The sequence below is a fragment of the Topomyia yanbarensis genome, chromosome 3 (genome assembly GCF_030247195.1).
Source record: "Topomyia yanbarensis strain Yona2022 chromosome 3, ASM3024719v1, whole genome shotgun sequence".
NCBI classification, from domain to species: domain Eukaryota; kingdom Metazoa; phylum Arthropoda; class Insecta; order Diptera; family Culicidae; genus Topomyia; species Topomyia yanbarensis.
The window spans coordinates 44,288,357-44,303,119 of record NC_080672.1 but is presented as its reverse complement, the minus strand read 5'-3'; the positions used below and the strand labels follow the sequence as shown (position 1 = coordinate 44,303,119).

The 14,763-nt window shown below is 38.8% G+C and overlaps 1 protein-coding gene and 1 non-coding gene across 2 annotated transcripts in view; one reads left to right on the top strand and one right to left on the bottom strand.

The window, feature by feature from the left end:
* LOC131692337 (protein amalgam-like) overlaps positions 1-14,763 on the bottom strand; it is a 402,252-nt gene that overhangs the window by 133,404 nt on the left and 254,085 nt on the right. The gene's annotated exons all lie outside the window — the stretch shown is intronic.
* On the top strand, positions 2,892-2,964 carry Trnas-aga (transfer RNA serine (anticodon AGA)). Its single transcript has one exon. It is a non-coding gene; the product is annotated as a tRNA-Ser (tRNA).

Genomic DNA, 14,763 nt, shown 5'->3' with positions numbered 1-14,763 from the left:
AAGGTAAAAGGTAAAAGGTAAAAGGTAAAAGGTAAAAGGTAAAAGGTAAAAGGTAAAAGGTAAAAGGTAAAAGGTAAAAGGTAAAAGGTAAAAGGTAAAAGGTAAAAGGTAAAAGGTAAAAGGTAAAAGGTAAAAGGTAAAAGGTAAAAGGTAAAAGGTAAAAGGTAAAAGGTAAAAGGTAAAAGGTAAAAGGTAAAAGGTAAAAGGTAAAAGGTAAAAGGTAAAAGGTAAAAGGTAAAAGGTAAAAGGTAAAAGGTAAAAGGTAAAAGGTAAAAGGTAAAAGGTAAAAGGTAAAAGGTAAAAGGTAAAAGGTAAAAGGTAAAAGGTAAAAGGTAAAAGGTAAAAGGTAAAAGGTAAAAGGTAAAAGGTAAAAGGTAAAAGGTAAAAGGTAAAAGGTAAAAGGTAAAAGGTAAAAGGTAAAAGGTAAAAGGTAAAAGGTAAAAGGTAAAAGGTAAAAAGTAAAAGGTAAAAGGTGAAAGGTAAAAGGTAAAAGGTAAAAGGTAAAAGGTAAAAGGTAAAAGGTAAAAGGTAAAAGGTAAAAGGTAAAAGGTAAAAGGTAAAAGGTAAAAGGTAAAAGGTAAAAGGTAAAAGGTAAAAGGTAAAAGGTAAAAGGTAAAAGGTAAAAGGTAAAAGGTAAAAGGTAAAAGGTAAAAGGTAAAAGGTAAAAGGTAAAAGGTAAAAGGTAAAAGGTAAAAGGTAAAAGGTAAAAGGTAAAAGGTAAAAGGTAAAAGGTAAAAGGTAAAAGGTAAAAGGTAAAAGGTAAAAGGTAAAAGGTAAAAGGTAAAAGGTAAAAGGTAAAAGGTAAAAGGTAAAAGGTAAAAGGTAAAAAGTAAAAGGTAAAAGGTAAAAGGTAAAAGGCAAAAGGTAAAAGAAATTAGTTTTAAGTAATAAGTAAAAGGTAAAAGTTAACTGGTAAAACGGTCAACGCTAAAAGGGTAAAGATGAATTTCATAACCTTATTTGATATGGAATGTTGACAAATTTCTTAATTGAACGAAATTGAGGTTTTCTAATACCATATTATTACCCTCAACAGAGTGAACCCAAATCCTGCCAAGGTTCCTGATGGACACGTAAACACGTTTTGTTTCCTTCGGAATGAGGCATACATTTTTAAAACTTTGGCACTAAATGTCGACGGCGGCTCATTTTCTATTCCATTACCAACCGGCCGGCAGTTTGTGATAGCAGCCCAAACAGGGCAGGGGTTATTTATTGACCCATTATGCGTGATTGGTGTGCTCGGTGCGTTCTACATAACAGCGTAAGTTCGAGTTTCGTTGCTTCCATGCTCCCAAAAATTTCTCTTTCGTTTCTTTTTTAATTCATTATGTCAATTATCTCCGCTATAATTTCCACCGGCTCACATCCAATTGAGGCCCCTGAGTGGCAGTTTGGGGTGATTCCTTGTACATGCAATCAATCCACCCTCCAACATAGAAATATCGAAAACGCGCTTTTACCTGTCTACTTCGTTATCATTTTGTGTGCACGTGCAACCACCAGTCATCGTTGAAGCGTGACAGGAGGCGTACCGGTGGCCACAATCCTACCCCGAACTCCAACCGAACCCTGCCAAACTTTTCCACCAGCCATAAGCAATTTAAATGTCATTTTTATAAATGTAACCCCACTAACAAATTAATGTTTTTTTTCGATTTATGTGGCTTGTTGCGGCGGGGGAAAGGAATGTTTCGGTTTATGGTTGCAAGGTGAAATGAAAAGGAAAGTGTGAGTATTGGCTGCCCGTCGTAAGGAGCGAGAAGGACATTCAAAGTAGCTTTGGCAACATAGCAATCAACGGTCGATATTGAATTATGGGCCATTAAGAGCACACCCTCTAGGAGTGCTATTTACGTCACAAGGATCATGCTGCAGTCAATAGGGGGCATTTGTGAAATTGTGATAATTTCAGTAAACATGTTATTTTCATATTTTTTCATTTGATTAAATGCAATTGGGTGTTTCTGTTCGTAAATATCCGAAGAAAGCATTTAAAGTTTCACACTTTTCAGCTACAGACTTGAACACTGTTTCCCATTAGCTCGATACTTTGCTCAATTAGCAAAAGGTTTAGTGGCTATAACATTAGCCCGTTGCCGTGTTTCGAATCGATTACCTGTTTCTGTTGCTGTCTTATTGCTTCTGTGCGTGTCCCATCCATGCGCCTTTTGCGGGCGGTGCTAAACCAACCACCCGCAATTATGAGTACCTACCTACCCTTACGCACATTTGATCGATTTTTGGTGAAACCTAGACCCTAAACGGAACCCGATCAAAACATGTTTTATCGTGTGATTTGTCATCGTTATTGTCGATTTATTATCGAAAGGCGGTTTCGATGTGGCATAAATCGGCGATTGTGGTTAAGCATCGCGTGATTATGCTGGTGGCTTGATAATGCAAGAACGTTATTTTTATTAGCGTGAATGGTGAGTGGAGTTTTATCTTTTTCTGATCTTTAAAATGCTTATTTGATGTTGTTTTGTGATAAAATAGTAAATTTTCACAAGGCTAATTCACGATTCAACTACTGGTCGCTCAAGGTAGGGGCACGAGCCTCCCCATTATTCAGCCAGAAGCTATATGGTAGAAGGGTGTTTTCATTTTCCTCCTTCACTTCCCCATAGCTTTCTTCAACACCAAAGTCTGGCGGTGTCTGAGCTAGCTAGTGGGAAGCAAACAGTGATAATAATATCTCAAATCTGAATGCGATCCACTGGAGCTAAAAAAGATAACGAGTGAATGTTGTATGAGAAGGAGCAGTGACGATTTGCTTATAAGAGGCATTGGGGGTAGATGGGTCTATTGGTTGGTATTGGGGGTAGATGTGTCTATTGGTTGGTATTGATCACGATACTGTTGGAAATCTGTGATGACATCATCACAATTTCTCGATGGCGTAGTGGTTAACGCACCCAACTAGAGATTGGGAGATCGCAGGTTCGATTCCTGCTTGAGGACATATCCTTTCTCAGTGTGTCCAATAAAAGGTGTATTTGTCTATTTTCCATTGAATACGTTCCTAAAAATCTTGAAAAAAGGAAAAAGGCATGTCGTCAAAACAAGGAATATATGCTCCTTCACTATATTAATATTTTAGAAGTGATGCATACTACTACTGATTTTGATCATTCTAGTAGTAGTAGAGCTTTCTGTAATATCCCATTTACTTACAATATTGACTCGCGGTGACCTGACGTACGTAGCTTATTCTGAGGACTAATAAAAAGCATGTTTTGAGCCTTATCTTTCGCAGGGTCAGGAAGTAACTTATTGATCGAGCTGGTCGCTTTCTCGTAACTCGAATGTCATTGAAGTTATTTCTAATCTCATATTAAATTGATCCCACCTCTCTTGATTGCGATACCTTCGCCGTCGTTCATGTACACAGTGTTCTTGATCATCACGAACAGATGAATCAAGTTGTCGTTCAAATTTTTTCTATTGTACGGTAACAATTGGGCGTATCCAGCCCCTTTCAGACGAATTGACTCCCCTGGCGTTGAACGATTGTAGTACGTTCTTGTTGTTATGGCTAGATTTGGCCAATACGTAACTGGAACTTGGTTTTTTTTCTTATCCGTTACAAAAACGCAGGTTTGCTTGCTAAAGGAACAGATTTCTTGCCAAATCATTTTTTGTGAACTTATCGATGGAAACAAACCTGAATCTTCTAGGAACCTTGTCGTGAACAGAACCCATGTAAGATTTGAGCCCAAGGATTTACATAAAATTCCCATAGATTTCATCCATCGAGCTTCGTCAGTACCTCGAGGTATATTTTTTGCTAAATCTTAATCCAAGGTATTGGGATCAGACTTGATTTTCTAATTGATCTTCAACCGCAGTTGACGAGAATGGGTAGGTCAGTTCATTATCATTCGTGCGCCTAACAATTGGTCCCTTGAATTTGGCGACCGCTTTTACGTTAACGGTCTTTTTCGGAGAAATTTTAGGCTATACTATTCTAAACAACTCCTATGAAGATACGAACAATGTAGGTCTTAAATGGATATTATTGTGCTGACAGAAACATGGCTGAACGACGATATAAACTCGCAATAGTTATTCGGTTCTGGGTCTACGATATGTCGCAACGATCGTGATAAAATTATTTCCGTTAAATCAAGGGGTGGTGTTCTAGTCGCTGTTTCAATTCGAATATCGTCTAAACACAAAATTAGTCGCGACAATGGTCTTGAAAAACTCTTGGTAAATATCAATAGTTAATGGTAAATATTCAATTTCACAAAAACTGATTATGTCGGACTTAACCAGTCACTACAAACTATCGAATAGGTGACGATGCTGAACAACGCGAACAGTGTGAATTAGAGATGATCGGGTTTAAATTTTTTTAAACCCGAGAGCATGAAAACTGAAAAATTTGAACCCGACCCGAGCCCAAAATTTTAAAACTAGAAAAACCCGAACCCGAATATTTTAGAATCATTTTAAAATTGCAAAACACGAACCCGTCCCGAACCCGAGAGTGAAAATTTTGTAAAACCCGAACCCGACCTGAACTCGATAATTTCAAAATTTAAAACCCTGAACCCGACCCGAAAATTTATAATTTGAGAAACCCGATCTGAAACGGACTTGTTAATACAGAGCATCAACCAAAGATCTCGAAGATTTTCAATTTTAGGCAGCCGAGCTGGCTGATTTAAGAATTATAGTATCACTCGAACCTGTAGTAACACCATGCGCGTCCAGTTATATGCCTATGGCAAAACGAATTACTGGCGAGAGGAATTGGCATTTATATTTACTATTATTGACGGTCGAATTTTTAATGTTCTGAGAAACTTATAAATCGTAGATATCTTAACCGGAAAGTAGGATAAACCGGCGGCTAACGCATGAGGAAACAAGGGGCACAATGATGACAAATTCAAACAACCTTGCACGACGTACTAAACCAAAATTTCTTATTTTTTTGCCTTTCTCATATAGAAAGGTTATGCAATCACTCTGAAAAACGTCAACCTAATCCCGGCCCGGAGGGCCGAGTGTCATATCCCATTCGACTCAGTTCTTCGAGATCGGAAAAAGTCTGTATGTGTGTGTGTATGTGTGTATGTATGGGTGTGTATGTATGTGCGTATGTGTCAAATAATGTCACTCATTTTTCTCAGAGATGGCTGGACCGATTTGCCCAAACTTAGTCTCAAAGGAAAGGTGCAACCTTCCCATCGGCTGCTATTGAATTTTGGATCGATCGGAATTCTGGTTCCGGAATTACGGGTTTCAGAGTGCGGCCACACAGAAATTTCTCATATAAACTATAGGAAAAATTAAAAATAGAATTTTTATTTTTGATGCTAAATGTGTTCAAGGTGCATGAAACGTCGAGATTTGATGCAAACTCGAAAAAAAATTTGACGACGATTCATTTTTTTGGTTTTTGGCACATTTTTGCCTTTCTCATATAGAAAGGTTATGCAATCACTCTGAAAAACTTCAACCTAATTTTTTTTTCGACTCGCATAAGGTTTCTGAATTTTAACAGGGGCGTAGTTGATGGTTTACGGAGAGGGGTTACACCCCCCCTCTACTGTTCACTCCCCTCCTTTAAAAATCTCCTTAAATCACCCCTCAGACCACCACCCCATCCAGCCCTCATACCCCTCCCTTTCAACCCCAGCATCTTTAAACCACCACTATATCACAAAGCATACCAATTTAAGCTGGGGAGTCGTACGTTCATGGGACTTTAGCCCTCCTCACATACCCACCCTCGCATGACAAAATGAGTTAGCAAGCAGATAACATTGATCTAATGCTGATTAGACTAATGGAGTATGATATTTTTTTGTTTCAAGTGTTTCACCGTCGACACGTAGCATCAAGTTCGTGGCTGGCATGCCATTGTGTATAAGTGCAAAGTGTACTAAGAATGTAATGGACATTTCCACAATTATGTTAAACATAAAAAGCCTTCGTGCCATAGTTTAGAGAAATGAGAAAGGCACAATTGCACCACTAGGTGGATTAAAACAGGTTTTTTTTTTTATCGAAAACCATTCTTGCAAGAGTAGTTTTGTATAATTTATTACCTGTATCAAATTAAGTTTTGTCAATTGGCAAATCGTATTCGACAGTTTACACGACGTCATCCGCGTTACTGGTTGGTACGGTCAAACTTGTGTCGAAGGGTGTCAATCAAGATTTTCTGACTAATGATGTCACATCATTACGTAGGGCGGTATGCGCGCCAGTAGAGATGCTTCGATATCTCCAATGGAGTTCTCAGAACGACACCAAACTTCTAGAAATCCGCTCATGGCTTGAACAGAACACACTATACTTTTACGATAAATTTCTTAAGATCGTAGAAATTCGAGTATTTTCACGAAGGAATCATGTAACGGTCCGGGGACAATTTGACAGAAAGTGCTTGATTCATATATGTACTACTGATATGATAGTGGCGCTCGTTTACCATTACCATATGAGTCCCATCTTTGATAGATTGTTTCTCCTTCCCGTAGATTTCTACTTGCTTGAACCCATTTTTTCTGACAAATAAATAAATGAATAAATGAATAAATAAATAAATGAATACAAAATACAATATTTGAGCATCATAAAATATGACACATTGTAGCGATTCAAAGGTGGTATAATTTAGTACGGTTGTATGTGTCATCCATTCGTGTCACGAAGTGTCAAGAAATGGTTGGGTGTGATCTGTTCAAAACCTGAACCCGACCCGAATCCGATAATTCGAAATTCGAAAAACTTCCGAAAAACCCGAAAGTTTAAAATTTCAAAAACCCGGACCCGACACGAACCCGAGTTCAAATTTATAGAACCCGAACCCGAACCGAAACCCGTCGGGTTCGGGTAGGGTTTGGGTTTTGGGTCCAATAACTCGAAGCCGCCCAACTCTAGTGAGAATGATGCTGCAGAAATATTTTCATTTTTTCTAAAAGATATATTCAAAATACATGTCTCTGCACCGCATCCAAGATTAAAAGCGCTCTGGTGCAACCGATGACTCCGTGAATTTAAACGACAAAGCGCAGCTGCGCTCAGACACTTTGCTTATCGGGGGAATCCTACTACTAAACTGATGCCTTTACTCTAGGCACCTTTTTGTAAATTCAGTTTGACCTTAGCAGGAACCCAAAACGTTTCTGATCTTTTGTGAATGGAAAACGTAAGGAGAGTGGACTTTATACTACCATGACATTAGGAATCAAAAGCTCCTGCACGATCAATTATATCTATCAGCTATTTATAAAAACTACAAGCGACAGCCTTGTGGGGTTGCACGAACTGTAGACGTAAGACTACACTGCTTAGTGCTAAATATTCAATTTCTTAGTGCATTTGGATTAATTATAAATCAAGTATATTCCATTCATATAGTTTGAATATAACCAATTAGCTTCGAATGTTACATATTGAACCAAATCTTCTTGCTTATCAGGTCATTTTATTTGTAGTAAGCGATCGAACCCGATTAACCCTTGAACGTTGCACTGGGGTACAAATGTACCCCACGCCATCTTTGGAGCTGTGTGAAGATGAGAGTTCGGCATTTACCGACCTGGGACCATGACCATAAATCAATTTAGAGTTCATAGTAAGAGTAGGAAAAGGTGGTAAAGCCTATTAGCTTTTGGCCTTCGTGGAATCAGGAGTCAAAGTTAGCGTGGGGTATATACGTACCCCAGTGTACGATTGCCGTTAGTGTTTCGTTCTGTCAGTGGAAATGTAATTCGTGACAATACCAGTTAAAATACTGGTTGTTTTACTACGTAAGTAACGCTTAGTTTTATGTAATCGTTTTTAATAATAAATTCTCTTAATTTAATTTTGAAGTGGAAAAAAAATTTGTTCTCATTTAGGTACGCTGATTTGTACTTTTTTATTTTTTATAGATTTTTAAAATAATGGCTTCCCAGTATAAGTTGCACACAGAAACTGCTGTAATGGTAACGTTGTGTGTTACCAATATATTACTGGTCAGAAATCTTTTTTTAATTTCTATTTTCACCCCATTTCGTGGTATTTCCAATACCCGATTTTTTATCATTCACTATTTCAAAAATTGGACTTTTTTAAAAATCTCACTATTTTATTTTATACCGTTTCTAGACGATGCTTACAACTTTTTGAATCATTTTATTTTTTCAAATCGGTTGAAAATTTGCAAAATTACGGTAATTTTTGTAAAAAAACAAAACCACGATTTTTTTTCACTTTTTTGTTCAAGCCAATTTATGTACCATTGATTCAACAAATTCCGTACTATCACTTACACACCTGTTTTCGCAATTAAAAAATGAAGGAAATGTTATATTATACATTTCATTTGTTTGCACTGTTACCTGCGAAAATTGCGATCAAACGCGTGGGGTACGTTTGTACACCAGTGCAACGTTCTAAAGCGGAAAAAGTAACTATAACGTTCTAGGGTTAAAACTGTTCAAGAAGACATGAAGAAGACTATTATTCATATATCGAATCACGTAGAATATTGTAGTAGTAGAATCAAAGTAGATATGCGTGGAATCAAATAACGTAAGTAATAAACCTTCTTTGCGCTTTCCATCGATTCGCGTAAATTTATTGCTAAGAAAGTTTTCATCTGTGCTCAACGAAAGCAGTTTTATGTAATTTTATGATTGTTATCATGGACGCATGCAACCGCGTATACACATTTGCCTCAAGCATTGAACCCAACTGAACCGTGTACAGTTATGCAATGCTTGAATCAAACAGCTGTGTGAGTGCATCGTGTCCGTACACGAATGGAAGATACGTACCAAGCAAAATTGGTCAACGCTAGTGCCGAAGGGGGGAGTGAAAGAGACAACTAGTACCACGACGTTAGGCTAACAGTGTTTGCATAAGTAGCACGACTGTACAAGCGATTATGTGCACGTTTTTTATACAAATTAATGCGTTCGCGATTGTACATAAAATGTGTGCTTGAAGTGAACAAGCACAAGGTTTTGGTATGGTGTTTGATCGGACAAACTCAGTCGCCTGCTGAACGGCACCGCGCAGCGTACCTCCAGAAACCAGGCAACGAAGTGCTCCGTTTGCAGTTCAACAGGCAACTGAGCTTGTCCGACCAAATCTGTTCCTTAAATAGTCGATGATGACTTCATTCATAGAAGCGTAGCACGCTAGGTACCTAATTCTGTCGTGCCAGACTTGGGAAGCATTACTTTCTGTGTGCCAATGCGTGGTATTTTGACTATGTTATATATTTTTTCATTTTTTTATGCCATGATATCCAAAATCTATGTGTGTATCTATTGTAATCTGTTCTTAGAAACACTTCTGAGCGGTATATGCAAAAATTCCGAAAATTTATCGTGAGATGGTTGAAATATAGGCGTTTTAAACCTGACCATGTTTCGTTACATACCATTTTTGTAGAATTTGCAACGTCTAAAACAACGACGTAGTCCTACGTCAAAATTTTTTCGGGTGAAGCCCTCGGTATCAGTTGGTCCAGATGAGATCCCTGCTATGCTTTAAAATTAATCTTCAACCAACCGTTATCGCAAGCGACGTTTCTTCTGTGTTGGAAAAAGTTGGTTATGTGTCCCGTCTTCAAAAAAGAAGATAAGCAAACCATAACAATGATAGTGAAACCATAACTTCACTTTGTGCTGGCTCTAAACTGTTCGAAATTTTTGCGATCAATGTGATATTTTGCACAGCCAAAACATATATATCAACAGCTTTACATGGGCTTTACCCAGGAACACCAACATCCACGAATTTAACACAATTCACTTCGCATTGCATTAAAAGTGTAGAAAATGGAGCCCAAGAGGATACCGTCTATACAGATCATAAAGCAGCGTTCATTCGCGTTAATCACTCTCTTCTACTGTCCAAGATAGAGCAACTTGGTGCCTCGCACAGCTTCACTGAATGGCTCAAATCATACCTTATTGGCCGTTCCCTATCTATCAAATTAGGAAAAATCGAATCATATAACTTCATAAATTCATCAGATGCTCCGAAGGGTAACAATCTCGGACCCTTACTGATCTCCCTGCTCTTCAATGATGTTTGAACTGTCGTTCCACCAGGATATAAACTTATTTGCGCAGATGACGTTAAACTGTGTCTCATTGTCCGATCTGAAATGGACTGCAAAGAACGACAGCGACAACTAGATTAGTTTCGTAACCAAATTTTGTGGTTGAGTATAGCGTTATTCCGCACGGATCGCTTTTTCGAACGAATGTGATCTGCAGTCTCAATAACGACAGCAAAACTAAACGGGAACCTGCTTCGATCGAACCACATTCGTTCGAAAATGTGATCCGTCGTAATGCAGAATAAGGCTGACTATCTCGGGGAAATTACTAGAAAGAGTGTCAGTTGCCGGGGACCTTGGTGTTAAGCTGGATTCTAAATTGCCGTTCAGAGATCACTATTCCTGCATTACTGCAAAAGCCAACAGGAACTTTGATTTTATCATTAGAATAGAAAGAGTTTACTAACCCATAATGCCAGTCTATTCTCAACCACCAAAGGTATCAGTCACAATACCAGTGTGCTCTCGGCTGCTACCCAAGCCAGCGCAAACAGTTGCTTTTTTCTTGTGTGCATTGTCTGAAGAACAAAGAGAACCGTTACTATTATTCTTGTGTGGTGATCTATCAAGATGACTGAGTCTCATCAATAAAATGTGATTCGTCGGGCTAACACGGTGGCCATTGACTTCCGGTCTTTTCACATAAGACCAAGTATTGGTGATGTGGAACATTTGCTGAAGGTGAAAATGCAGCTTCGGTTTTCAGAAGTTAGCTTCATCCAGTTGGAGCACGTCAGGCACGCGGTGCTGATAACGTTCAACAATTTCGCCCAAGCGAAAAGATTCATTTCGCAAAACAACTTGAAACACGTGCTGGATTGTGACACCGGTAAAATTAAGATCCCTGTGTAAATGGATAACGGAAACGTGGAAGTCAAATTACATGACTTGGCACCACGTACTTGCAAAGTGGCTATTAAAAGATTCATGTCGTATTTCGGAGAAGTGGAATCCATTACGGAGAATACGTGGAGGAACTATTTTACGGGTATCTCAAATGGTGTTTTTGTGGTAAGAATGCGGGTAGACCAACCCATTCCCTCCTACCTTACTCTGCAGTACAAAACAGAAGGGGGTGATACCATTATACAGCGAACTCTATGTACATATTAAGGACAAACTAACACGTACCAGTTCTGTGAACAAACGGCACATTACGGACAACCCTATCCAGAAACCGCTAAGAAAAGCTCATCTACAGAAAAAATGCAAACACTCAGTCTCCAATAACATTCCCTGAGCCACAAACGGTAGCCAAATTTGTGGCTGCTGTTCAAGCAATAATGACAACTGCGAAAGCCGCGTCAAGTACAACAAACTCAACAGCTAATACCACCAATGAGGGAGCTACTAGCAATGACGGAGGGTTCACGCTCGTGACCCGAAAGGGAAAGAAGTTAGGAACAACACCTGATCGCGAACATCAAGGCAGTACCCCAGTTGATGACCTGGACATGTGCGACGACGATAGAGATATGAATGACCCCCACGATACAGTTGACGTGGATGCAAATATTTCCCCGACCAGAAAACGGATCTCCGCGCGCAATGGCAAGTCGCGCGTACGAGATCGGATAGATTAATATTGTATTAATTGTTTATTGTTTTTATTTTTTACATCATGTAAATACATAAAAGACCCACGGCTCTGTGAAGCTAACCCTTTGAGCCGTGCTAAATAAACGAGTTAAAAAAACCTAAATGCGTAAGATCATTGTATTTCTCTCTTGTTTGCTCTATCCTGGAAGCGTGAGCTGTCATCTGGTGTTCGTAGATGAGTGTCTGGACAGAATTGAAGCTCAACAAGCTAGGTTTCTCCGATATGCTCTGCCATGGCGCAACCCGATAAAGATACCATCTTACACTAACCGATGTCGTTTGAGTGGACACCATTGCAAAAAGGTGAAACATATTCAGAGTCATTTTTGTAGGAAAAGTTCTAACTGGTGAAATTGATGCCACTAACATACTCTCGCAGTATTTCACCCTTTTCACGCCGTATTTGGTATAACATTAGTTCTTATTAAAAAAAGCAAAGATGCTTTCCATCGATTAGGGCGTGCAATAAATGAAATAATAAAACCTTATCTAATGGGGCCAAAATGTACACTTTACCCTATTCCTTCAAAACCACGCACATTGTTTGTCTTTAGTATGCCCTTATCAGCTCACATTTACATGCAATAAGGTTATGCAGTAAACTGAATGTACCACGACTTCGTTGCATGTGGTGTGTGTGTCAGTAAAATATAGTGAAAAAATAGAAAACAAACATTTATGTAAATAAATGCTATTTTTACTCTTCTATAAAGACCTTTTTTTATAAAAAGTTACGATAACACTTAATTGTAATTGCTGAAAGATAGATAGATTTTCAAAATACGTTTTCCATTTTGAGTGTCGATACCGCAAGTAAATATGTCTTAGATAGTTACTAGCAAGGCCAAAGATTGTACTCAAAATGAAAATATAGCGGGATGGAGCTGGAGTAAAACAATATCTGATTTTCTTCCTTTGTATAAATTAATTGAGAAAAGAGAGGTTTTCTTCACATGTTTTGGTTTTAAGTGATGTTAATGTAACAGTAAATTGTTCTCTAGGATATACTGAGGAAATATGTAACACAAAGCTATACTATTGGTTTGAAACTAAGTAAGTTTTGGGGTAAAAAACATCTATTGAAATTACTTTTCAAAAAATGCGTATCATCCCAAAACTTTCAAGACCTACATAGTTTGACCATTCAGAAGAGTTGTTTAGAGTAGTATTGTCTAAAACTTTTTTAACTATACGAGTAGATTGCAACAATTTTTGGAGCTGAATGGCTCGCGAAAAACGAGCATTGATATCGGGAGAAATTCCGCCGCTGAGGAACTCTCAGTCAGAGACGGGTAGATTTATTACCGCGGATTATCCGAGTAGAAGTTCGGAACTAAACGGCTCAAATACGCGAAGGACCTAAACGGTCTAACGCATGTATAGAATGATGGATTACAAGCGGAAAGCCGTAAAAAAATAAATTAATGGATCAAACGAGTTAATTAAAGGAAAATTAGTGCACAAAAGAAAGAAGCCGCTTGAATGATCCTACCAGTTTTGGAATCGTGCAGAATTTCAACAAAAACTACTGCTCTGCAAATGCCACCTTCCTCGGTTAATTTCCTGTGACTCTAATTAGATTTGTACCAATGACCTTGAGTGAATCATGCTCAAGTTCTGCACTTTCATAAATCTAAGCCATTGCATGACTACAATAACAAAACGCGCACCAGATTTTGGACCGTGCTACGCTAATAAAATTTTACCATATCCTGTTTTGTTCGCTCGTTCCCTTCATGCAGAATTATTAAACTTCCGGTTGTAACTGAACCCCCACCGGCACAAAGTCGTCTTCGTCGTCGTCATCGCCTTAAACCGTACGTACGGGAAAAAAACCGCACACATGCAGCAGCGCTGCAAGGCACAACCGCACAAAAGAACGACGGAACCAGAAACGAAACGAAAGGTAAGCTGAGCGAGCTGGTGACGCGGTCCGGGAAAATAGTTAACGTGTTTTCAACATTCAATGGTCGTCGGGTTGCCACGGCGACCAGAACTCAACCCGAAACCCCGCGGTGTGTGTTAAAATATAAAACATTTCCAGCAGTAAATTAGTGGAGTAGGTAGGTACCCCAGCAAACGCAGTATAGCAGCTCGGAAAGCAACAGTCATTCCGGATAATGGCTTTTCCTCCGACACTTTTCCCCGGCCGGGAGTGTGCGTGGGTGTGTTGGGAACATTTGTCATGCTCATGACCATGAGGTTCATCTAGCGTAATAATCACAGAAGTAGAGTTAGTAGTGCTAGGTAGTGGGGGTGAAAAAGATGTTGCACTTTGCCACGGCTGCTGCTGAGTCATAGTTGTGACGCTTTCTTCGTTTTGTGGTTTTTTATAACCGAGCACCTGAATGTGAAGAAAATTTAATACACATACACACTGTCGTTTTCAGTGAGACTAGTTGAGTTAAGATTTCCGGAAAAAAATTCCATTTGGATTACGAGACAATCTTTGTTTACTGTCTCTGACAATATTTTTTCAGCGCAGATCGAAAACGAATGAGCGATTAACGGGAGAGAAAGTAAACGAAGAGAATCTCCCATTGTTACTTATACCTTATCATCTTCAAAATTATTAGTGTGACAACCAAATCGATCAAATGGGCTTTTGAAAAATTTGCTCAGTATAAGTCTCCGGGAAAAGATGGAATCATTCCAGTTCTACTACAAAGAGGTTATGAACACTTACTTACTTCTAGTCTTGCAACAGGATACATTCCATTAGCGTGGCGGGAAATAACTGTAAAATTCATTCCCAAAGGTGGCCGCGTCACTTATGTCACTCCTTTCTTCTCAAATCAGTGGAATGTTTAATCGACCGTTAGATTCGGGATGTTAGCTTTGACGAGTACCCGCTACATGCAATGTAACATGCATATCAGCGTGGGATGTCCAGTACCACCTTGTTACACAATGCTGTCTACAATATTGAGAAAGCTTTTTTTGCAAAAGCAATAAAGTTTAGGTGTTTTTCTTGATATTGAAGGTGCTTTTGACAACGTGTCTTTCGAATCCATTTTGGAAACCGTACGAGGTCATGGAGTATTTTTATATATCTCGAACTACTGTATACACGCAATGCT